Consider the following 26844-nt stretch of genomic DNA (forward strand, 5'->3'; position numbering starts at 1 on the left):
TACAGGTTTGGAACAGCTTTTTACAGCGTTGGAATACTTTCTACAGGGTTGGAATGCTTTCTAGAGGGTTGGAATGCTTTCTACAGGGTTGGTATGCTTTCTACAGGGTTGGAATGCATTCTAGATTGTTGGAATGCTATCTAGAGGGTTGGAATGCTTTCTACAGAGTTGGAATACCTTTGTACAGGGTTGGAACTGCTTTGTACAGGGTTGGAATACTTTCTACAGGGTTGGAATACCTTTGTACAGAGTTGGAATGCTTTCTACAGAGTTGGAATACCTTTGTACGGGGTTGGAACTGCTTTGTACAGGGTTGGAATACTTTCTACAGGGTTGGAACACCTTTGTACAGAGTTGGAATGCTTTCTACAGTGTTGGAATTCTTCCTACAGAGTTGGAATACCTTTGTACAGAGTTGGAATGCTTTCTACAGGGTTGGAATACCTTTGTACAGAGTTGGAATGCTTTCTACAGGGTTGGAATGCTTTCTACAGGGTTTTAATGCTTTCTACAGGGTTGGAATGCTTTGGACAGGGTTGGAATACCTTTGTACAGAGTCAGAATGTTATGTACAGTGTTGGAATTCTTCCTACAGAGTTGGAATGCTTTCTACAGGGTTGGAATGCTTTCTACACGGTTGGAATGCTTTCGACAGAGTTGGAATACCATTGTACAGGGTTGGAACAGCTTTGTACAGGGTGGGAATACTTTCTACAGGGTTGGAATGCTTTCTAGAGGGTTGGAATGCTTTCTAGAGGGTTGGAATGCTTTCTACAGGGTTGGAATGCTTTCGACAGAGTTGGAATACCTTTGTACAGGGTTGGAGCAGCTTGGAACAGGGTGGGAATACTTTCTACAGGGTTGGAATGCTTTCTAGAGGGTTGGAATGCTTTCTAGAGGGTTGGAATGCTTTCTACAGGGTTGGAATGCTTTCGACAGAGTTGGAATACCTTTGTACAGAGTCAGAATGTTATGTACAGGGTTGGAATTCTTTCTACAGAGTTGGAATACCTTTGTACAGAGTTGGAATACCTTTGTACAGGGTTGAAACAGTTTTTTACAGAGTTGGAATACCTTTGTACAGGTTTGGAACAGCTTTTTACAGCGTTGGAATACTTTCTACAGGGTGGGAATGCTTTCTAGAGGGTTGGAATGCTTTCTACAGTGTTGGTATGCTTTCTACAGGGTTGGAATGCTTTCTAGATTGTTGGAATGCTATCTAGAGGGTTGGAATGCTTTCTACAGAGTTGGAATACCTTTGTACAGGGTTGGAACTGCTTTGTACAGGGTTGGAATACTTTCTACAGGGTTGGAATACCTTTGTACAGAGTTGGAATGCTTTCTACAGGGTTGGTATGCTTTCTACAGGGTTGGAATGCTTTCTAGAGGGTTGGAATGCTTTCTAGAGGGTTGGAATGCTTTCGACAGGGTTGGAATGCTTTCGACAGAGTTGGAATACCTTTGTACAGAGTTGGAATGCTTTCTACAGGGTTGGAATACCTTTGTACAGAGTCAGAATGTTATGTACAGTGTTGGAATTCTTTCTACAGAGTTGGAATACCTTTGTACAGAGTTGGAATGCTTTCTACAGGGTTGGAATGCTTTCTACAGGGTTGGAATGCTTTCGACAGAGTTGGAATACCTTTGTACAGAGTCAGAATGTTATGTACAGGGTTGGAATTCTTTCTACAGAGTTGGAATTCCTTTGTACAGAGTCAGAATGTTATGTACAGGGTTGGAATTCTTTCTACAGATTTGGAATACCTTTGTACAGAGTTGGAATGCTTTCTACAGGGTTGGAATGCTTTCTACAGGGTTGGAATGCTTTCGACAGAGTTGGAATACCTTTGAACAGAGTCAGAATGTTATGTACAGGGTTGGAATTCTTTCTACAGAGTTGGAATACCTTTGTACAGAGTTGGAATACCTTTGTACAGAGTTAGAATGTTATGTACGGGGTTGGAATTCTTTCTACAGATTTGGAATACCTTTGTACAGAGTTGGAATGCTTTCTACAGGTTTGGAATACCTTTGTACAGAGTTGGAATGCTTTCTACAGGGTTGGAATGCTTTCGACAGAGTTGGAATACCTTTATACAGGATTGGAACAGCTTTGTACAGAGTTGGAATGCTTTCTACAGGGTGGGAATGCTTTCGACAGGGTTTTAATGCTTTCTACAGGGTTGGAATTCTTTCTACAGAGTTGGAATACCTTTCTACAGAGTTGGAATTCTTTCTACAGGGTTGGAATACCTTTGTACAGAGTTGGAATGCTTTCTACAGGGTTGGAATGCTTTCGACAGAGTTGGAATACCTTTGTACAGAGTCAGAATGTTATGTACAGGGTTGGAATTCTTTCTACAGAGTTGGAATACCTTTGTACAGAGTTGGAATACCTTTGTACAGAGTTGGAATGCTTTCTACAGGGTTGCAATGCTTTCTACAGGGTTTTAATGCTTTCTACAGGGTTGGAATTCTTTCTACAGAGTTGGAATACCTTTCTACAGAGTTGGAATTCTTTCTACAGGGTTGGAATACCTTTGTACAGGGTTGGAACAGCTTTTAACAGAGTTGGAATACTTTCTACAGGGTTGGAATGCTTTCTAGAGGGTTGGAATGCTTTCGACAGGGTTGGAATGCTTTCGACAGGGTGGGAATGCTTTCGACAGAGTTGGAATACCATTGTACAGAGTTGGAATGCTTTCTACAGGGTTGGAATACCTTTGTACAGAGTCAGAATGTTATGTACAGGGTTGGAATTCTTTCTACAGAGTTGGAATACCTTTGTACAGAGTTGGAATACCTTTGTACAGGGTTGAAACAGTTTTTTACAGAGTTGGAATACCTTTGTACAGGTTTGGAACAGCTTTTTACAGCGTTGGAATACTTTCTACAGGGTTGGAATGCTTTCTAGAGGGTTGGAATGCTTTCTACAGGGTTGGTATGCTTTCTGCAGGGTTGGAATGCTTTCTAGATTGTTGGAATGCTATCTAGAGGGTTGGAATGCTTTCTACAGAGTTGGAATACCTTTGTACAGGGTTGGAACTGCTTTGTACAGGGTTGGAATACTTTCTACAGGGTTGGAATACCTTTGTACAGAGTTGGAATGCTTTCTACGGAGTTGGAATACCTTTGTACGGGGTTGGAACTGCTTTGTACAGGGTTGGAATACTTTCTACAGGGTTGGAATACCTTTGTACAGAGTTGGAATGCTTTCTACAGTGTTGGAATTCTTCCTACAGAGTTGGAATACCTTTGTACAGAGTTGGAATGCTTTCTACAGGGTTGGAATACCTTTGTACAGAGTTGGAATGCTTTCTACAGGGTTGGAATGCTTTCTACAGGGTTTTAATGCTTTCTACAGGGTTGGAATGCTTTGGACAGGGTTGGAATACCTTTGTACAGAGTCAGAATGTTATGTACAGTGTTGGAATTCTTCCTACAGAGTTGGAATGCTTTCTACAGGGTTGGAATGCTTTCTACACGGTTGGAATGCTTTCGACAGAGTTGGAATACCTTTGTACAGGGTTGGAACAGCTTTGTACAGGGTGGGAATACTTTCTACAGGGTTGGAATGCTTTCTAGAGGGTTGGAATGCTTTCTAGAGGGTTGGAATGCTTTCTACAGGGTTGGAATGCTTTCGACAGGGTTGGAATACCATTGTACAGGGTTGGAATGCTTTCTACAGGGTGGGAATGCTTTCTACAGAGTTGGAATACCTTTGTACAGAGTTGGAATATCTTTGTACAGGGTAGGAATACTTTCTACAGGGTTGGAATACTTTGTACAGGGTTGGAATGCTGTCTACAGGGTTGGAATGCTTTCTACAGGGTTGGAATGCTTTCGACAGGGTTGGAATGCTTTCGACAGAGTTGGAATACCTTTATACAGGATTGGAACAGCTTTGTACAGAGTTGGAATGCTTTCTACAGGGTGGGAATGCTTTCGACAGGGTTTTAATGCTTTCTACAGGGTTGGAATTCTTTCTACAGAGTTGGAATACCTTTCTACAGAGTTGGAATTCTTTCTACAGGGTTGGAATACCTTTGTACAGAGTTGGAATGCTTTCTACAGGGTTGGAATGCTTTCGACAGAGTTGGAATACCTTTGTACAGAGTCAGAATGTTATGTACAGGGTTGGAATTCTTTCTACAGAGTTGGAATACCTTTGTACAGAGTTGGAATACCTTTGTACAGAGTTGGAATGCTTTCTACAGGGTTGGAATGCTTTCTACAGGGTTTTAATGCTTTCTACAGGGTTGGAATTCTTTCTACAGAGTTGGAATACCTTTCTACAGAGTTGGAATTCTTTCTACAGGGTTGGAATACCTTTGTACAGGGTTGGAACAGCTTTTAACAGAGTTGGAATACTTTCTACAGGGTTGGAATGCTTTCTAGAGGGTTGGAATGCTTTCGACAGGGTTCGAATGCTTTCGACAGGGTGGGAATGCTTTCGACAGAGTTGGAATACCATTGTACAGAGTTGGAATGCTTTCTACAGGGTTGGAATACCTTTGTACAGAGTCAGAATGTTATGTACAGGGTTGGAATTCTTTCTACAGAGTTGGAATACCTTTGTACAGAGTTGGAATACCTTTGTACAGGGTTGAAACAGTTTTTTACAGAGTTGGAATACCTTTGTACAGGTTTGGAACAGCTTTTTACAGCGTTGGAATACTTTCTACAGGGTTGGAATGCTTTCTAGAGGGTTGGAATGCTTTCTACAGGGTTGGTATGCTTTCTACAGGGTTGGAATGCATTCTAGATTGTTGGAATGCTATCTAGAGGGTTGGAATGCTTTCTACAGAGTTGGAATACCTTTGTACAGGGTTGGAACTGCTTTGTACAGGGTTGGAATACTTTCTACAGGGTTGGAATACCTTTGTACAGAGTTGGAATGCTTTCTACAGAGTTGGAATACCTTTGTACGGGGTTGGAACTGCTTTGTACAGGGTTGGAATACTTTCTACAGGGTTGGAATACCTTTGTACAGAGTTGGAATGCTTTCTACAGTGTTGGAATTCTTCCTACAGAGTTGGAATACCTTTGTACAGAGTTGGAATGCTTTCTACAGGGTTGGAATACCTTTGTACAGAGTTGGAATGCTTTCTACAGGGTTGGAATGCTTTCTACAGGGTTTTAATGCTTTCTACAGGGTTGGAATGCTTTGGACAGGGTTGGAATACCTTTGTACAGAGTCAGAATGTTATGTACAGTGTTGGAATTCTTCCTACAGAGTTGGAATGCTTTCTACAGGGTTGGAATGCTTTCTACACGGTTGGAATGCTTTCGACAGAGTTGGAATACCTTTGTACAGGGTTGGAACAGCTTTGTACAGGGTGGGAATACTTTCTACAGGGTTGGAATGCTTTCTAGAGGGTTGGAATGCTTTCTAGAGGGTTGGAATGCTTTCTACAGGGTTGGAATGCTTTCGACAGAGTTGGAATACCTTTGTACAGGGTTGGAGCAGCTTGGAACAGGGTGGGAATACTTTCTACAGGGTTGGAATGCTTTCTAGAGGGTTGGAATGCTTTCTAGAGGGTTGGAATGCTTTCTACAGGGTTGGAATGCTTTCGACAGAGTTGGAATACCTTTGTACAGAGTCAGAATGTTATGTACAGGGTTGGAATTCTTTCTACAGAGTTGGAATACCTTTGTACAGAGTTGGAATACCTTTGTACAGGGTTGAAACAGTTTTTTACAGAGTTGGAATTCCTTTGTACAGGTTTGGAACAGCTTTTTACAGCGTTGGAATACTTTCTACAGGGTTGGAATGCTTTCTAGAGGGTTGGAATACTTTGTACAGGGTTGGAATGCTGTCTACAGGGTTGGAATGCTTTCTACAGGGTTGGTATGCTTTCTACAGGGTTGGAATGCTTTCTAGATTGTTGGAATGCTATCTAGAGGGTTGGAATGCTTTCTACAGAGTTGGAATACCTTTGTACAGGGTTGGAACTGCTTTGTACAGGGTTGGAATACTTTCTACAGGGTTGGAATACCTTTGTACAGAGTTGGAATGCTTTCTACAGAGTTGGAATACCTTTGTACGGGGTTGGAACTGCTTTGTACAGAGTTGGAATGCTTTCTACAGGGTTGGAATGCTTTCTACAGGGTTTTAATGCTTTCTACATGGTTGGAATGCTTTGGACAGGGTTGGAATACCTTTGTACAGAGTCAGAATGTTATGTACAGTGTTGGAATTCTTCCTACAGAGTTGGAATGCTTTCTACAGGGTTGGAATGCTTTCTACACGGTTGGAATGCTTTCGACAGAGTTGGAATACCTTTGTACAGGGTTGGAACAGCTTTGTACAGGGTGGGAATACTTTCTACAGGGTTGGAATGCTTTCTAGGGGGTTGGAATGCTTTCTAGAGGGTTGGAATACTTTCTACAGGGTTGGAATGCTTTCGACAGGGTTGGAATACCATTGTACAGGGTTGGAATGCTTTCTACAGGGTGGGAATGCTTTCTACAGAGTTGGAATACCTTTGTACAGAGTTGGAATAACTTTGTACAGGGTAGGAATACTTTCTACAGGGTTGGAATACTTTGTACAGGGTTGGAATGCTGTCTACAGGGTTGGAATGCTTTCTACAGGGTTGGAATGCTTTCGACAGGGTTGGAATGCTTTCGACAGAGTTGGAATACCATTGTACAGAGTTGGCGTGCTTTCTACAGGTTTGGAATACCTTTGTACAGAGTCAGAATGTTATGTACAGGGTTGGAATTCTTTCTACAGATTTGGAATACCTTTGTACAGAGTTGGAATGCTTTCTACAGGTTTGGAATACCTTTGTACAGAGTCAGAGTGTTATGTACAGGGTTGGATTTCTTTCTACAGAGTTGGAATACCTTTGTACAGAGTTGGAATGCTTTCTACAGGGTTGGAATGCTTTCTACATGGTTCGAATGCTTTCGACAGAGTTGGAATACCTTTGTACAGAGTTGGAATGCTTTCTACAGGGTTGGAATACCTTTGTACAGAGTTGGAATGCTTTCTACAAGGTTGGAATGCTTTCTACAGGGTTGGAATACCTTTGTACAGAGTTGGAATGCTTTCTACAGGGTTTTAATGCTTTCTACAGGGTTGGAATGCTTTCTACAGGGTTGGACTGCTTTCTAGAGGGTTGGAATGCTTTCTAGAGGGTTGGAATGCTTCCTACAGGGTTGGAATGCTTTCTACAGAGTTGGAATACCTTTGTACAGAGTTGGAATACCTTTGTACAGGGTTGGAACAGCTTTGTACAGCGTTGGAATACTTTCTAGAGGGTTGGAATGCTTTCTACAGGGTTGGAATGCTTTCTAGAGGGTTGGAATGCTTTCTAGAGGGTTGGAATGCTTCCTACAGGGTTGGAATGCTTTCTACAGAGTTGGAATACCTTTGTACAGGGTTGGAACAGCTTTGTACAGGGTTGGAATACTTTCTACAGGGTAGGAATGCTTTCTAGAGGGTTGGAATGCTTTCTAGAGGTTTGGAATGCTTTCGGCAGAGTTGGAATACCTTTGTACAGAGTTGGAATAACTTTGTACAGGGTAGGAATACTTTCTACAGGGTTGGAATACTTTGTACAGGGTTGGAATACTTTGTACAGGGTTGGAATGCTTTCTACAGGGTTGGAATGCTTTCTACAGAGTTGGCATACCTTTGTACAGGGTTGGAACAGCTTTGTACAGGGTTGGAATACTTTCTACAGGGTTGGAATACTTTCTACAGGGTTGGAATGCTTTCTACAGGGTTGGAATGCTTTCGACAGGGTTGGAATGCTTTCGACAGGGTTGGAATACCATTGTACAGGGTTGGAATGCTTTCTACAGGGTGGGAATGCTTTCTACAGAGTTGGAATACCTTTGTACAGAGTTGGAATAACTTTGTACAGGGTAGGAATACTTTCTACAGGGTTGGAATACTTTCTACAGGGTTGGAATACTTTGTACAGGGTTGGAATGCTTTCTACAGGGTTGGACTGCTTTCTACAGGGTTGGAGTGCTTTCGACAGGGTTGGAATGCTTTCGACAGAGTTGGAATACCATTGTACAGAGTTGGAATGCTTTCTACAGGGTTGGAATACCTTTGTACAGAGTCAGAATGTTATGTACAGGGTTGGAATGCTTTCGACAGAGTTGGAATACCTTTGTACAGAGTTAGAATGTTATGTACGGGGTTGGAATTCTTTCTACAGATTTGGAATACCTTTGTACAGAGTTGGAATGCTTTCTACAGGTTTGGAATACCTTTGTACAGAGTTGGAATGCTTTCGACAGAGTTGGAATACCTTTGTACAGGGTTGGAACAGCTTTGTACAGGGTGGGAATACTTTCTACAGGGTTGGAATGCTTTCTAGAGGGTTGGAATGCTTTCTAGAGGGTTGGAATGCTTTCTACAGGGTTGGAATGCTTTCGACAGGGTTGGAATACCATTGTACAGGGTTGGAATGCTTTCTACAGGGTGGGAATGCTTTCTACAGAGTTGGAATACCTTTGTACAGAGTTGGAATAACTTTGTACAGGGTAGGAATACTTTCTACAGGGTTGGAATACTGTGTACAGGGTTGGAATGCTGTCTACAGGGTTGGAATGCTTTCTACAGGGTTGGAATGCTTTCGACAGGGTTGGAATGCTTTCGACAGAGTTGGAATACCATTGTACAGAGTTGGCGTGCTTTCTACAGGTTTGGAATACCTTTGTACAGAGTCAGAATGTTATGTACAGGGTTGGAATTCTTTCTACAGATTTGGAATACCTTTGTACAGAGTTGGAATGCTTTCTACAGGTTTGGAATACCTTTGTACAGAGTCAGAGTGTTATGTACAGGGTTGGATTTCTTTCTACAGAGTTGGAATACCTTTGTACAGAGTTGGAATGCTTTCTACAGGGTTGGAATGCTTTCTACATGGTTCGAATGCTTTCGACAGAGTTGGAATACCTTTGTACAGAGTTGGAATGCTTTCTACAGGGTTGGAATACCTCTGTACAGAGTTGGAATGCTTTCTACAAGGTTGGAATGCTTTCTACAGGGTTGGAATACCTTTGTACAGAGTTGGAATGCTTTCTACAGGGTTGGAATGCTTTCTACAGGGTTTTAATGCTTTCTACAGGGTTGGAATGCTTTCTACAGGGTTGGACTGCTTTCTAGAGGGTTGGAATGCTTTCTAGAGGGTTGGAATGCTTCCTATAGGGTTGGAATGCTTTCTACAGAGTTGGAATACCTTTGTACAGAGTTGGAATACCTTTGTACAGGGTTGGAACAGCTTTGTACAGCGTTGGAATACTTTCTAGAGGGTTGGAATGCTTTCTACAGGGTTGGAATGCTTTCTAGAGGGTTGGAATGCTTTCTAGAGGGTTGGAATGCTTCCTACAGGGTTGGAATGCTTTCTACAGAGTTGGAATACCTTTGTACAGGGTTGGAACAGCTTTGTACAGGGTTGGAATACTTTCTACAGGGTAGGAATGCTTTCTAGAGGGTTGAAATGCTTTCTAGAGGTTTGGAATGCTTTCGGCAGAGTTGGAATACCTTTGTACAGAGTTGGAATAACTTTGTACAGGGTAGGAATACTTTCTACAGGGTTGGAATACTTTCTACAGGGTTGGAATACTTTGTACAGGGTTGGAATGCTTTCTACAGGGTTGGAATGCTTTCTACAGAGTTGGCATACCTTTGTACAGGGTTGGAACAGCTTTGTACAGGGTTGGAATACTTTCTACAGGGTTGGAATACTTTCTACAGGGTTGGAATGCTTTCTACAGGGTTGGAATGCTTTCGACAGGGTTGGAATGCTTTCGACAGGGTTGGAATACCATTGTACAGGGTTGGAATGCTTTCTACAGGGTGGGAATGCTTTCTACAGAGTTGGAATACCTTTGTACAGAGTTGGAATAACTTTGTACAGGGTAGGAATACTTTCTACAGGGTTGGAATACTTTCTACAGGGTTGGAATACTTTGTACAGGGTTGGAATGCTTTCTACAGGGTTGGACTGCTTTCTACAGGGTTGGAGTGCTTTCGACAGGGTTGGAATGCTTTCGACAGAGTTGGAATACCATTGTACAGAGTTGGAATGCTTTCTACAGGGTTGGAATACCTTTGTACAGAGTCAGAATGTTATGTACAGGGTTGGAATGCTTTCGACAGAGTTGGAATACCTTTGTACAGAGTTAGAATGTTATGTACGGGGTTGGAATTCTTTCTACAGATTTGGAATACCTTTGTACAGAGTTGGAATGCTTTCTACAGGTTTGGAATACCTTTGTACAGAGTTGGAATGCTTTCTACAGGGTTGGAATACCTTTGTACAGAGTTGGAATGCTTTCTACAAGGTTGGAATGCTTTCTACAGGGTTGGAATACCTTTGTACAGAGTTGGAATGCTTTCTACAGGGTTGGAATGCTTTCTACAGGGTTTTAATGCTTTCTACAGGGTTGGAATGCTTTCTACAGGGTTGGACTGCTTTCTAGAGGGTTGGAATGCTTTCTAGAGGGTTGGAATGCTTCCTACAGGGTTGGAATACCTTTGTACAGGGTTGGAACAGCTTTGTACAGGGTTAGAATACTTTCTACAGGGTAGGAATGCTTTCTAGAGGGTTGGAATGCTTTCTAGAGGTTTGGAATGCTTTCGGCAGAGTTGGAATACCTTTGTACAGAGTTGGAATAACTTTGTACAGGGTAGGAATACTTTCTACAGGGTTGGAATACTTTCTACAGGGTTGGAATACTTTGTACAGGGTTGGAATGCTTTCTACAGGGTTGGAATGCTTTCTACAGAGTTGGCATACCTTTGTACAGGGTTGGAACAGCTTTGTACAGGGTTGGAATACTTTCTACAGGGTTGGAATGCTTTCTAGAGGGTTGGAATGCTTTCTAGAGGTTTGGAATGCTTTCGGCAGAGTTGGAATACCTTTGTACAGAGTTGGAATAACTTTGTACAGGGTAGGAATACTTTCTACAGGGTTGGAATACTTTCTACAGGGTTGGAATGCTTTCTACAGGGTTGGAATGCTTTCGACAGGGTTGGAATGCTTTCGACAGGGTTGGAATACCATTGTACAGGGTTGGAATGCTTTCTACAGGGTGGGAATGCTTTCTACAGAGTTGGAATACCTTTGTACAGAGTTGGAATAACTTTGTACAGGGTAGGAATACTTTCTACAGGGTTGGAATACTTTCTACAGGGTTGGAATACTTTGTACAGGGTTGGAATGCTTTCTACAGGGTTGGACTGCTTTCTACAGGGTTGGAGTGCTTTCGACAGGGTTGGAATGCTTTCGACAGAGTTGGAATACCATTGCACAGAGTTGGAATGCTTTCTACAGGGTTGGAATACCTTTGTACAGAGTCAGAATGTTATGTACAGGTTTGGAATGCTTTCGACAGAGTTGGAATACCTTTGTGCAGAGTTAGAATGTTATGTACGGGGTTGGAATTCTTTCTACAGATTTGGAATACCTTTGTACAGAGTTGGAATGCTTTCTACAGGTTTGGAATACCTTTGTACAGAGTTGGAATGCTTTCTACAGGTTTGGAATACCTTTGTACAGAGTTGGAATGCTTTCTACAGGGTTGGAATGCTTTCGACAGAGTTGGAATACCTTTGTACAGGGTTGGAACAGCTTTGTACAGGGTTGGAATACTTTCTACAGGGTTGGAATGCTTTCTACAGGGTTGGAATACCTTTGTACAGAGTTGGAATGCTTTCTACAGGGTTGGAATGCTTTCGACAGAGTTGGAATACCTTTGTACAGGGTTGGAACAGCTTTGTACAGGGTGGGAATACTTTCTACAGGGTTGGAATGCTTTCAAGAGGGTTGGAATGCTTTCTAGAGGGTTGGAATGCATTCTAGAGGGTTGGAATGCTATCTACAGGGTTGGAATGCTTTCTACAGAGTTGGAATACCTTTGTACAGGGTTGGAACAGCTTTGTACAGGGTTGGAATACTTTCTACAGGGTTGGAATGCTTTCTACAGGGTTGGAATACCTTTGTACAGAGTTGGAATGCTTTCTACAGGGTTGGAATGCTGTCGACAGAGTTGGAATACCTTTGTACAGAGTCAGAATGTTATGTACAGGGTTGGACTTCTTTCTACAGAGTTGGAATACCATTCTACAGAGTTGGAATGCTTTCTACAGGGTTGGAATACCTTTGTACAGAGTTGCAATGCTTTCTACAGGGTTGGAATGCTTTCTACAGAGTTGGCATACCTTTGGACAGGGTTGGAACAGCTTTGTACAGGGTTGGAATACTTTCTACAGGGTTGGAATGCTTTCTAGAGGGTTGGAATGCTTTCTAGAGGTTTGGAATGCTTTCGGCAGAGTTGGAATACCTTTGTACAGAGTTGGAATAACTTTGTACAGGGTAGGAATACTTTCTACAGGGTTGGAATACTTTCTACAGGGTTGGAATGCTTTCTACAGGGTTGGAATGCTTTCGACAGGGTTGGAATGCTTTCGACAGGGTTGGAATACCATTGTACAGGGTTGGAATGCTTTCTACAGGGTGGGAATGCTTTCTACAGAGTTGGAATACCTTTGTACAGAGTTGGAATAACTTTGTACAGGGTAGGAATACTTTCTACAGGGTTGGAATACTTTCTACAGGGTTGGAATACTTTGTACAGGGTTGGAATGCTTTCTACAGGGTTGGACTGCTTTCTACAGGGTTGGAATGCTTTCGACAGGGTTGGAATGCTTTCGACAGAGTTGGAATACCATTGTACAGAGTTGGAATGCTTTCTACAGGGTTGGAATACCTTTGGACAGAGTTAGAATGTTATGTACAGAGTAGGAGTGCTTTCTACAGGGTTGGAACGCTTCCTACAGGGATAGAATGGTTTCGACAGACTTGGAATACCTTTGTACAGGGTTGGAATGCTTTCTACAGAGTTGGAATACCCTTGTACAGGGTTGGAATGCTTTCTACAGGGTTGGAATGCTTTCGACAGGGTTGGAATGCTTTCGACAGTGTTGGAATGCTTTCGACAGGGTTGGAATGCTTTCGACAGAGTTGGAATACCTTTGTACAGAGTTGGAATAACTTTGTACAGGGAAGGAATACTTTCTACAGGGTTGGAAAGATTTCGACAGGGTTGGAATGCTTTCGACAGAGTTGGAATACCTTTGTGCAGGGTTGGAATGCTTTCTACAGGGTTGGAATGCTTTCTACAGGGTTGGAATGCTTTCTACAGGGTTGGAATGCTTTCTACAGGGTTGGAATGCTTTCTACAGGGTTGGAATGCTTTCTACAGGGTTAGAATGGTTTCGACAGAGTTGGAATACCTTTGTACAGAGTTGGAATATCTTTGTACAGGGTTGGAATGCTTTCTACAGGGTTGGAATGCTTTCGACAGAGATGGAATACCTTTGTTCAGAGTTGCAAAGCTTTCTACAGGGTTGGAATACTTTCTACAGGATTGGAATGTTTTGTACGGGGTTGGAATGCTTTCTACAGGGTGGGAATGCTTCCTAGAGGGTTGGAATTCTTTCGACAGCGTTGGAATGCTTTCGACAGAGTTGGAACACCTTTGTACAGAGTTGGAATAACTTTGTACAGGGTAGGAATACTTTCTACAGGGTTGGAATACTTTCTACAGGGTTGGAATACTTTCTACAGGGTTGGAATACTTTCTACATTGTTGAAATACTTTCTACAGGGGTGGAATACTTTCTACAGGGTTGGAATGCTTTCTAGAGGGTTGGAATGCTTTCTAGAGGGTTGGAATGCTTTCTACAGGGTTGGAATGCTTTCGATAGGGTTGGAATGCTTTCGACAGAGTTGGAATACCTTTGTACAGAGTTGGAATAACTTTGCACAGGGTAGGAATACTTTCTACAGAGTTGGAATACTTTCTACAGGGTTGGAATGCTTTCGACAGAGTTGGAATGCTTTCTACAGGGTTGGAATGCTTTCTACAGGGTTGGAATGCTTTCTACAGGGTTGGAATGCTTTCTACGGGGCTGGAATGCTTTCTACAGGGTTGGAATGATTTCTACAGGGTTGGAATGCTTTCGACAGGGTTGGAATACCTTCGTACAGGGTTGGAATGCTTTCTACACGGCGGGAATGCTTTCTACAGGGTTGGAATGCTTTCTACAGAGCTGGAATGCTTTCTACAGGATTGGAATGCTTTCTACAGGGTTGGAATTTTTTCGGCAGGGTTGGAATACCTTTGTGCAGAGTTAGAATGTTATGTACAGAGTTGGAGTGCTTTCTACAGGGTTGGAACGCTTCCTACAGGGTTAGAATGGTTTCGACAGATTTGCAATACCTTTGTACAGGGTTGGAATGCTTTCTACAGAGTTGCAATACCCTTGTACAGGGTTGGAATGCTTTCTACAGGGTTGGAATGCTTTCGACATGGTTGGAATGCTTTCGACAGAGTTGGAATGCTTTCGACAGTGTTGGAATGCTTTCGACAGAGTTGGAATACCTTTGTACAGAGTTGGAATAATTTTGTACAGGGTAGGAATACTTTCTACAGGGTTGGAATACTTTCTACAGGGTTGGAATGCTTTCTACAGGGTTGGAATGCTTTCGACAGGGTTGGAATGCTTTCTACAGGGTTGGAATGCCTTCTACAGGGTTGGAATGCTTTCAACAGGGTTGCAATGCTTTCTACAGGGTTGGAATGCTTTCGACAGAGTTGGAATACCGTAATGCTACATAACGTTATACGTTATTACGTAATAGTATACAACGTTATACGTTATAACGTAATGCTCCATAACGTTATACGTTATAACGTAATAGTATACAACGTTATACGTTATAACGTAATGCTACATAACGTTATACGTTATAACGTAATAGTATATAACGTTATACGATGTAACGTAGTGCAACATAACGTTATACGTTATAACGTAAAGCTCCATAACGTTATACGTTATAAGGTAATAGTATATAACGTTATACGTTATAACGTAGTGCTACATAACGTTATACGTTATAACGTAATAGTATGCAACGTTATACATTATAACGTAATGCTACATAACGTTATACGTTATAACGTAATAGTATATAACGTTATACTATATAACGTAGTGCAACATAATGTTATACGTTATAACGTAGTGCTACATAACGTTATACGTTATAACGTAATAGTATACAACGTTATACGTTATAACGTAATGCTACATAACGTTATACGTTATAACGTAATGCTCCATAACGTTATACGTTATAACGTAATAGTATACGACGTTATATGTTATAGCGTAATGCTACATAACGTTATACGCTATAGCGTAATGCTACATAACGTTATACGTTATAAGGTAATAGTATATAACGGTATACGTTATAACGTAATGCTACATAACGTTATACTTTATAAGGTAATAGTATATAACGTTATACGTTATAACGTAGTGCTACATAACGTTATACGTTATAACGTAATAGTATACAACGTTATACGTTATAACGTAATGCTACATAACGTTATACGTTATAAGGTAAGCGTATATAACGTTATACGTTATGGCGTAATGCTACATAACATTATACGTTATAAGGTAATAGTATATAACGTTATACGTTATAACGTAATGCTACATAACGTTATACGTTATAAGGTAATAGTATATAACGTATAACGTTACATGGTAACAATATATAACGATATACGTTATAACGTAATGCTACATAACGTTATAAGATATCATTTGACAGTATATAACGTTATACGTTATAACGTAATGCTACATAACGTTATACGATATAAGATAATAGTATATAACGATATACGTTATAACGTAGTGATACATAACGTTATACGTTATAAGGTAAGAGTATATAACGTTATACGTTATTACGTAATGCTACATAACGTTGTACGTTATAAGGTAATAGTATATAACGTTATACGTTATAACGTAGTGCTACATAACGTTATACGTTATAACGTAATAGTATAGAACGTTATACGTTATAACGTAATGCTACATAACGTTATACGTTATAACGTAATAGTATACAACGTTATACGTTATAACGTAATACTACATAACGTTATACGTTATAACGTAATTGTATACAACTTTATACGTTATAACGTAATGCTACATAACGTTATACGTTATAACGTCGTGCTACGTAACGTTATACGTTATAACGTAATAGTATACAGCGTTATACGTTATAACGTAATGCTACATAACGTTATACGTTATAAGGTACTAGTATACAACGTTATACGTTATAACGTCGTGCTACAAAACGTTATACGTTATAACGTAATAGTATACAACGTTATACGTTATAACGTAATGCTACATAACGTTATACGTTATAACGTAATAGTATACAACGTTATACGTTATAACGTAATGCTACATAACGTTATACGTTATAACGTAATAGTATACAACGTTATACGTTATAACGTAATGCTACATAACGTTATACGTTATTACGTAATAGTATATAACGTTATACGATATAACGTAGTGCAACATAACGTTATACGTTATAACGTAGTGCTCCATAACGTTATACGTAATAAGGTAATAGTATATAACGTTATACGATATAACGTAGTGCAACATAACGTTATACGTTATAACGTAGTGCTACATAACGTTATACGTTATAACGTAATAGTATATAACGTTATACGTTATAACGTAATGCTACATAACGTTATACGTTATAACGTAATAGTATATAACGTTATACGATATAACGTCGTGCAACATAACGTTATACGTTATAACGTAGTGCAACATAACGTTATACGTTATAACGTAGTGCTACATAACGTTATACGTTATAACGTAATAGTATACAACGTTATACGTTATAACGTAATGCTACATAACGTTATACGTTATAACGTAATGCTCCATAACGTTATACGTTATAACGTAATAGTATACGACGTTATATGTTATAGCGTAATGCTACATAACGTTATACGCTATAGCGTAATGCTACATAACGTTATACGTTATAAGGTAATAGTATATAACGGTATAAGTTATAACGTAATGCTACATAACGTTATACGTTATAAGGTAATAGTATATAACGTTATACGTTATAACGTAGTGCTACATAACGTTATACGTTATAACATAATAGTATACAACGTTATTCGTTATAACGTAATGCTACATAACGTTATACGTTATAAGGTAATAGTATATAACGTATAACGTTATAAGGTAACAATATATAACGAAATACGTTATGACGTAATGCTACATAACGTTATACGTTATAAGGTAAGCGTATATAACGTTATACGTTATGGCGTAATGCTACATATCGTTATACGTTATAACGTAATAGTATACAACGTTATACGTTATAAAATAATGCTACATAACGTTATACGTTATAAGGTAATAGTATACAACGTATAACGTTATAAGGTAACAATATATAAGGATATACGTTATAACGTAATGCTACATAACGTTATAAGATATCAGGTAACAGTATATAACGTTATACGTTATAACGTAATGCTACATAACGTTATACGATATAAGGTAATAGTATATAACGATATACGTTATAACGTAGTGATACATAACGTTATACGTTATAAGGTAAGAGTATATAACGTTATACGTTATTACGTAATGCTACATAACGTTGTACGTTATAAGGTAATAGTATATAACGTTATACGTTATAACGTCGTGCTACATAACGTTATACGTTATAACGTAATAGTATAGAACGTTATACGTTATAACGTAATGCTACATAACGTTATACGTTATAACGTAATAGTATACAACGTTATACGTTATAACGTAATACTACATAACGTTATACGTTATAACGTAATAGTATACAACGTTATACGTTATAACGTAATGCTACATAACGTTATACGTTATAACGTCGTGCTACGTAACGTTATACGTTATAACGTAATAGTATACAGCGTTATACGTTATAACGTAATGCTACATAACGTTATACGTTATAACGTAATAGTATACAACGTTATACGTTATAACGTAATGCTATCTAACGTTATACGTTATAACGTAATAGTATAAACGTTATACGATATAACGTAGTCCTACATAACGTTATACGTTATAACGTAGTGCTACATAACGTTATACGTTATAAGGTGATAGTATATAACGTTATACGTTATAACGTAGTGCTACATAACGTTATACGTTATAACGTAATAGTATACAACGTCATACGTTATAACGTAATGCTACATAACGTTATACGTTATATCGTAATAGTATACAACGTTATACGTTATAACGTAATGCTACATAACGTTATACGTTATAAGGTAATAGTATACAACGTTATATGTTATAGCATAATGCTACATAACGTTATACGTTATAACGTAATGCTACATAACGTTATACGTTATAAGGTAGTAGTATACAACGTTATACGTTATAACGTAATGCTACATAACGTTATACGTTATAAGGTACTAGTATACAACGTTATACGTTATAACGTCGTGCTACAAAACGTTATACGTTATAACGTAATAGTATACAACGTTATACGTTATAACGTAATGCTACATAACGTTATACGTTATAACGTAATAGTATACAACGTTATACGTTATAACGTAATCCTACATAACGTTATACGTTATAACGTAATAGTATACAACGTTATACGTTATAACGTAATGCTACATAACGTTATACGTTATAACGTAATAGTATATAACGTTATACGATATAACGTAGTGCAACATAACGTTATACGTTATAACGTAGTGCTCCATAACGTTATACGTAATAAGGTAATAGTATATAACGTTATACGATATAACGTAGTGCAACATAACGTTATACGTTATAACGTAGTGCTACATAACGTTATACGTTATAACGTAATAGTATATAACGTTATACGTTATAACGTAATGCTACATAACGTTATACGTTATAACGTAATAGTATATAACGTTATACGATATAACGTAGTGCAACATAACCTTATACGTTATAACGTAGTGCAACATAACGTTATACGTTATAACGTAGTGCTACATAACGTTATACGTTATAACGTAATAGTATACAACGTTATACGTTATAACGTAATGCTACATAACGTTATACGTTATAACGTAATAGTATATAACGTTATACGATATAACGTAGTGCAACATAACGTTATACGTTATAACGTAGTGCTCCATAACGTTATACGTAATAAGGTAATAGTATATAACGTTATACGATATAACGTAGTGCAACATAACGTTATACGTTATAACGTAGTGCTACATAACGTTATACGTTATAACGTAATAGTATATAACGTTATACGTTATAACGTAATGCTACATAACGTTATACGTTATAACGTAATAGTATATAACGTTATACGATATAACGTCGTGCAACATAACGTTATACGTTATAACGTAGTGCAACATAACGTTATACGTTATAACGTAGTGCTACATAACGTTATACGTTATAACGTAATAGTATACAACGTTATACGTTATAACGTAATGCTACATAACGTTATACGTTATAACGTAATGCTCCATAACGTTATACGTTATAACGTAATAGTATACGACGTTATATGTTATAGCGTAATGCTACATAACGTTATACGCTATAGCGTAATGCTACATAACGTTATACGTTATAAGGTAATAGTATATAACGGTATAAGTTATAACGTAATGCTACATAACGTTATACGTTATAAGGTAATAGTATATAACGTTATACGTTATACCGTAGTGCTACATAACGTTATACGTTATAACATAATAGTATACAACGTTATTCGTTATAACGTAATGCTACATAACGTTATACGTTATAAGGTAATAGTATATAACGTATAACGTTATAAGGTAACAATATATAACGAAATACGTTATGACGTAATGCTACATAACGTTATACGTTATAAGGTAAGCGTATATAACGTTATACGTTATGGCGTAATGCTACATATCGTTATACGTTATAACGTAATAGTATACAACGTTATACGTTATAAAATAATGCTACATAACGTTATACGTTATAAGGTAATAGTATACAACGTATAACGTTATAAGGTAACAATATATAAGGATATACGTTATAACGTAATGCTACATAACGTTATAAGATATCCGGTAACAGTATATAACGTTATACGTTATAACGTAATGCTACATAACGTTATACGATATAAGGTAATAGTATATAACGATATACGTTATAACGTAGTGATACATAACGTTATACGTTATAAGGTAAGAGTATATAACGTTATACGTTATTACGTAATGCTACATAACGTTGTACGTTATAACGTAATAGTATATAACGTTATACGATATAACGTAGTGCAACATAACCTTATACGTTATAACGTAGTGCAACATAACGTTATACGTTATAACGTAGTGCTACATAACGTTATACGTTATAACGTAATAGTATATAACGTTATACGTTATAACGTAATGCTACATAACGTTATACGTTATAACGTAATAGTATATAACGTTATACGATATAACGTAGTGCAACATAACCTTATACGTTATAACGTAGTGCAACATAACGTTATACGTTATAACGTAGTGCTACATAACGTTATACGTTATAACGTAATAGTATACAACGTTATACGTTATAACGTAATGCTACATAACGTTATACGTTATAACGTAATAGTATATAACGTTATACGATATAACGTAGTGCAACATAACGTTATACGTTATAACGTAGTGCTCCATAACGTTATACGTAATAAGGTAATAGTATATAACGTTATACGATATAACGTAGTGCAACATAACGTTATACGTTATAACGTAGTGCTACATAACGTTATACGTTATAACGTAATAGTATATAACGTTATACGTTATAACGTAATGCTACATAACGTTATACGTTATAACGTAATAGTATATAACGTTATACGATATAACGTCGTGCAACATAACGTTATACGTTATAACGTAGTGCAACATAACGTTATACGTTATAACGTAGTGCTACATAACGTTATACGTTATAACGTAATAGTATACAACGTTATACGTTATAACGTAATGCTACATAACGTTATACGTTATAACGTAATGCTCCATAACGTTATACGTTATAACGTAATAGTATACGACGTTATATGTTATAGCGTAATGCTACATAACGTTATACGCTATAGCGTAATGCTACATAACGTTATACGTTATAAGGTAATAGTATATAACGGTATAAGTTATAACGTAATGCTACATAACGTTATACGTTATAAGGTAATAGTATATAACGTTATACGTTATAACGTAGTGCTACATAACGTTATACGTTATAACATAATAGTATACAACGTTATTCGTTATAACGTAATGCTACATAACGTTATACGTTATAAGGTAATAGTATATAACGTATAACGTTATAAGGTAACAATATATAACGAAATACGTTATGACGTAATGCTACATAACGTTATACGTTATAAGGTAAGCGTATATAACGTTATACGTTATGGCGTAATGCTACATATCGTTATACGTTATAACGTAATAGTATACAACGTTATACGTTATAAAATAATGCTACATAACGTTATACGTTATAAGGTAATAGTATACAACGTATAACGTTATAAGGTAACAATATATAAGGATATACGTTATAACGTAATGCTACATAACGTTATAAGATATCAGGTAACAGTATATAACGTTATACGTTATAACGTAATGCTACATAACGTTATACGATATAAGGTAATAGTATATAACGATATACGTTATAACGTAGTGATACATAACGTTATACGTTATAAGGTAAGAGTATATAACGTTATACGTTATTACGTAATGCTACATAACGTTGTACGTTATAAGGTAATAGTATATAACGTTATACGTTATAACGTCGTGCTACATAACGTTATACGTTATAACGTAATAGTATAGAACGTTATACGTTATAACGTAATGCTACATAACGTTATACGTTATAACGTAATAGTATACAACGTTATACGTTATAACGTAATACTACATAACGTTATACGTTATAACGTAATAGTATACAACGTTATACGTTATAACGTAATGCTACATAACGTTATACGTTATAACGTCGTGCTACGTAACGTTATACGTTATAACGTAATAGTATACAGCGTTATACGTTATAACGTAATGCTACATAACGTTATACGTTATAACGTAATAGTATACAACGTTATACGTTATAACGTAATGCTATCTAACGTTATACGTTATAACGTAATAGTATAAACGTTATACGATATAACGTAGTCCTACATAACGTTATACGTTATAACGTAGTGCTACATAACGTTATACGTTATAAGGTGATAGTATATAACGTTATACGTTATAACGTAGTGCTACATAACGTTATACGTTATAACGTAATAGTATACAACGTCATACGTTATAACGTAATGCTACATAACGTTATACGTTATATCGTAATAGTATACAACGTTATACGTTATAACGTAATGCTACATAACGTTATACGTTATAAGGTAATAGTATACAACGTTATATGTTATAGCATAATGCTACATAACGTTATACGTTATAACGTAATGCTACATAACGTTATACGTTATAAGGTAGTAGTATACAACGTTATACGTTATAACGTAATGCTACATAACGTTATACGTTATAAGGTACTAGTATACAACGTTATACGTTATAACGTCGTGCTACAAAACGTAATACGTTATAACGTAATAGTATACAACGTTATACGTTATAACGTAATGCTACATAACGTTATACGTTATAACGTAATAGTATACAACGTTATACGTTATAACGTAATGCTACATAACGTTATACGTTATAACGTAATAGTATACAACGTTATACGTTATAACGTAATGCTACATAACGTTATACGTTATAACGTAATAGTATATAACGTTATACGATATAACGTAGTGCAACATAACGTTATACGTTATAACGTAGTGCTCCATAACGTTATACGTAATAAGGTAATAGTATATAACGTTATACGATATAACGTAGTGCAACATAACGTTATACGTTATAACGTAGTGCTACATAACGTTATACGTTATAACGTAATAGTATATAACGTTATACGTTATAACGTAATGCTACATAACGTTATACGTTATAACGTAATAGTATATAACGTTATACGATATAACGTAGTGCAACATAACCTTATACGTTATAACGTAGTGCAACATAACGTTATACGTTATAACGTAGTGCTACATAACGTTATACGTTATAACGTAATAGTATACAACGTTATACGTTATAACGTAATGCTACATAACGTTATACGTTATAACGTAATGCTCCATAACGTTATACGTTATAACGTAATAGTATACGACGTTATATGTTATAGCGTAATGCTACATAACGTTATACGCTATAGCGTAATGCTACATAACGTTATACGTTATAAGGTAATAGTATATAACGGTATACGTTATAACGTAATGCTACATAACGTTATACGTTATAAGGTAATAGTATATAACGTTATACGTTATAGCGTAATGCTACATAACGTTATACGTTATAAGGTAATAGTATATAACGTATAACGTTATAAGGTAACAATATATAACGAAATACGTTATGACGTAATGCTACATAACGTTATACGTTATAAGGTAAGCGTATTTAACGTTATACGTTATGGCGTAATGCTACATATCGTTATACGTTATAACGTAATAGTATACAACGTTATACGTTATAAAATAATGCTGCATAACGTTATACGTTATAAGGTAATAGTATACAACGTATAACGTTATAAGGTAACAATATATAAGGATATACGTTATAACGTAATGCTACATAACGTTATACGTTATAAGGTAAGCGTATATAACGTTATACGTTATGGCGTAATGCTACATATCGTTATACGTTATAACGTAATAGTATACAACGTTATACGTTATAAAATAATGCTACATAACGTTATACGTTATAAGGTAATAGTATACAACGTATAACGTTATAAGGTAACAATATATAAGGATATACGTTATAACGTAATGCTACATAACGTTATAAGATATCAGGTAACAGTATATAACGTTATACGTTATAACGTAATGCTACATAACGTTATACGATATAAGGTAATAGTATATAACGATATACGTTATAACGTAGTGATACATAACGTTATACGTTATAAGGTAAGAGTATATAACGTTATACGTTATTACGTAATGCTACATAACGTTGTACGTTATAAGGTAATAGTATATAACGTTATACGTTATAACGTCGTGCTACATAACGTTATACGTTATAACGTAATAGTATAGAACGTTATACGTTATAACGTAATGCTACATAACGTTATACGTTATAACGTAATAGTATACAACGTTATACGTTATAACGTAATACTACATAACGTTATACGTTATAACGTAATAGTATACAACGTTATACGTTATAACGTAATGCTACATAACGTTATACGTTATAACGTCGTGCTACGTAACGTTATACGTTATAACGTAATAGTATACAGCGTTATACGTTATAACGTAATGCTACATAACGTTATACGTTATAACGTAATAGTATACAACGTTATACGTTATAACGTAATGCTATCTAACGTTATACGTTATAACGTAATAGTATAAACGTTATACGATATAACGTAGTCCTACATAACGTTATACGTTATAACGTAGTGCTACATAACGTTATACGTTATAAGGTGATAGTATATAACGTTATACGTTATAACGTAGTGCTACATAACGTTATACGTTATAACGTAATAGTATACAACGTCATACGTTATAACGTAATGCTACATAACGTTATACGTTATATCGTAATAGTATACAACGTTATACGTTATAACGTAATGCTACATAACGTTATACGTTATAAGGTAATAGTATACAACGTTATATGTTATAGCATAATGCTACATAACGTTATACGTTATAACGTAATGCTACATAACGTTATACGTTATAAGGTAGTAGTATACAACGTTATACGTTATAACGTAATGCTACATAACGTTATACGTTATAAGGTACTAGTATACAACGTTATACGTTATAACGTCGTGCTACAAAACGTAATACGTTATAACGTAATAGTATACAACGTTATACGTTATAACGTAATGCTACATAACGTTATACGTTATAACGTAATAGTATACAACGTTATACGTTATAACGTAATGCTACATAACGTTATACGTTATAACGTAATAGTATACAACGTTATACGTTATAACGTAATGCTACATAACGTTATACGTTATAACGTAATAGTATATAACGTTATACGATATAACGTAGTGCAACATAACGTTATACGTTATAACGTAGTGCTCCATAACGTTATACGTAATAAGGTAATAGTATATAACGTTATACGATATAACGTAGTGCAACATAACGTTATACGTTATAACGTAGTGCTACATAACGTTATACGTTATAAGGTACTAGTATACAACGTTATACGTTATAACGTCGTGCTACAAAACGTAATACGTTATAACGTAATAGTATACAACGTTATACGTTATAACGTAATGCTACATAACGTTATACGTTATAACGTAATAGTATACAACGTTATACGTTATAACGTAATGCTACATAACGTTATACGTTATAACGTAATAGTATACAACGTTATACGTTATAACGTAATGCTACATAACGTTATACGTTATAACGTAATAGTATATAACGTTATACGATATAACGTAGTGCAACATAACGTTATACGTTATAACGTAGTGCTCCATAACGTTATACGTAATAAGGTAATAGTATATAACGTTATACGATATAACGTAGTGCAACATAACGTTATACGTTATAACGTAGTGCTACATAACGTTATACGTTATAACGTAATAGTATATAACGTTATACGTTATAACGTAATGCTACATAACGTTATACGTTATAACGTAATAGTATATAACGTTATACGATATAACGTAGTGCAACATAACCTTATACGTTATAACGTAGTGCAACATAACGTTATACGTTATAACGTAGTGCTACATAACGTTATACGTTATAACGTAATAGTATACAACGTTATACGTTATAACGTAATGCTACATAACGTTATACGTTATAACGTAATGCTCCATAACGTTATACGTTATAACGTAATAGTATACGACGTTATATGTTATAGCGTAATGCTACATAACGTTATACGCTATAGCGTAATGCTACATAACGTTATACGTTATAAGGTAATAGTATATAACGGTATACGTTATAACGTAATGCTACATAACGTTATACGTTATAAGGTAATAGTATATAACGTTATACGTTATAGCGTAATGCTACATAACGTTATACGTTATAAGGTAATAGTATATAACGTATAACGTTATAAGGTAACAATATATAACGAAATACGTTATGACGTAATGCTACATAACGTTATACGTTATAAGGTAAGCGTATTTAACGTTATACGTTATGGCGTAATGCTACATATCGTTATACGTTATAACGTAATAGTATACAACGTTATACGTTATAAAATAATGCTGCATAACGTTATACGTTATAAGGTAATAGTATACAACGTATAACGTTATAAGGTAACAATATATAAGGATATACGTTATAACGTAATGCTACATAACGTTATACGTTATAAGGTAAGCGTATATAACGTTATACGTTATGGCGTAATGCTACATATCGTTATACGTTATAACGTAATAGTATACAACGTTATACGTTATAAAATAATGCTACATAACGTTATACGTTATAAGGTAATAGTATACAACGTATAACGTTATAAGGTAACAATATATAAGGATATACGTTA

The sequence above is a fragment of the Bombus fervidus genome, chromosome 3 (assembly GCF_041682495.2).
Source record: "Bombus fervidus isolate BK054 chromosome 3, iyBomFerv1, whole genome shotgun sequence".
Lineage (NCBI taxonomy): Eukaryota > Metazoa > Arthropoda > Insecta > Hymenoptera > Apidae > Bombus > Bombus fervidus.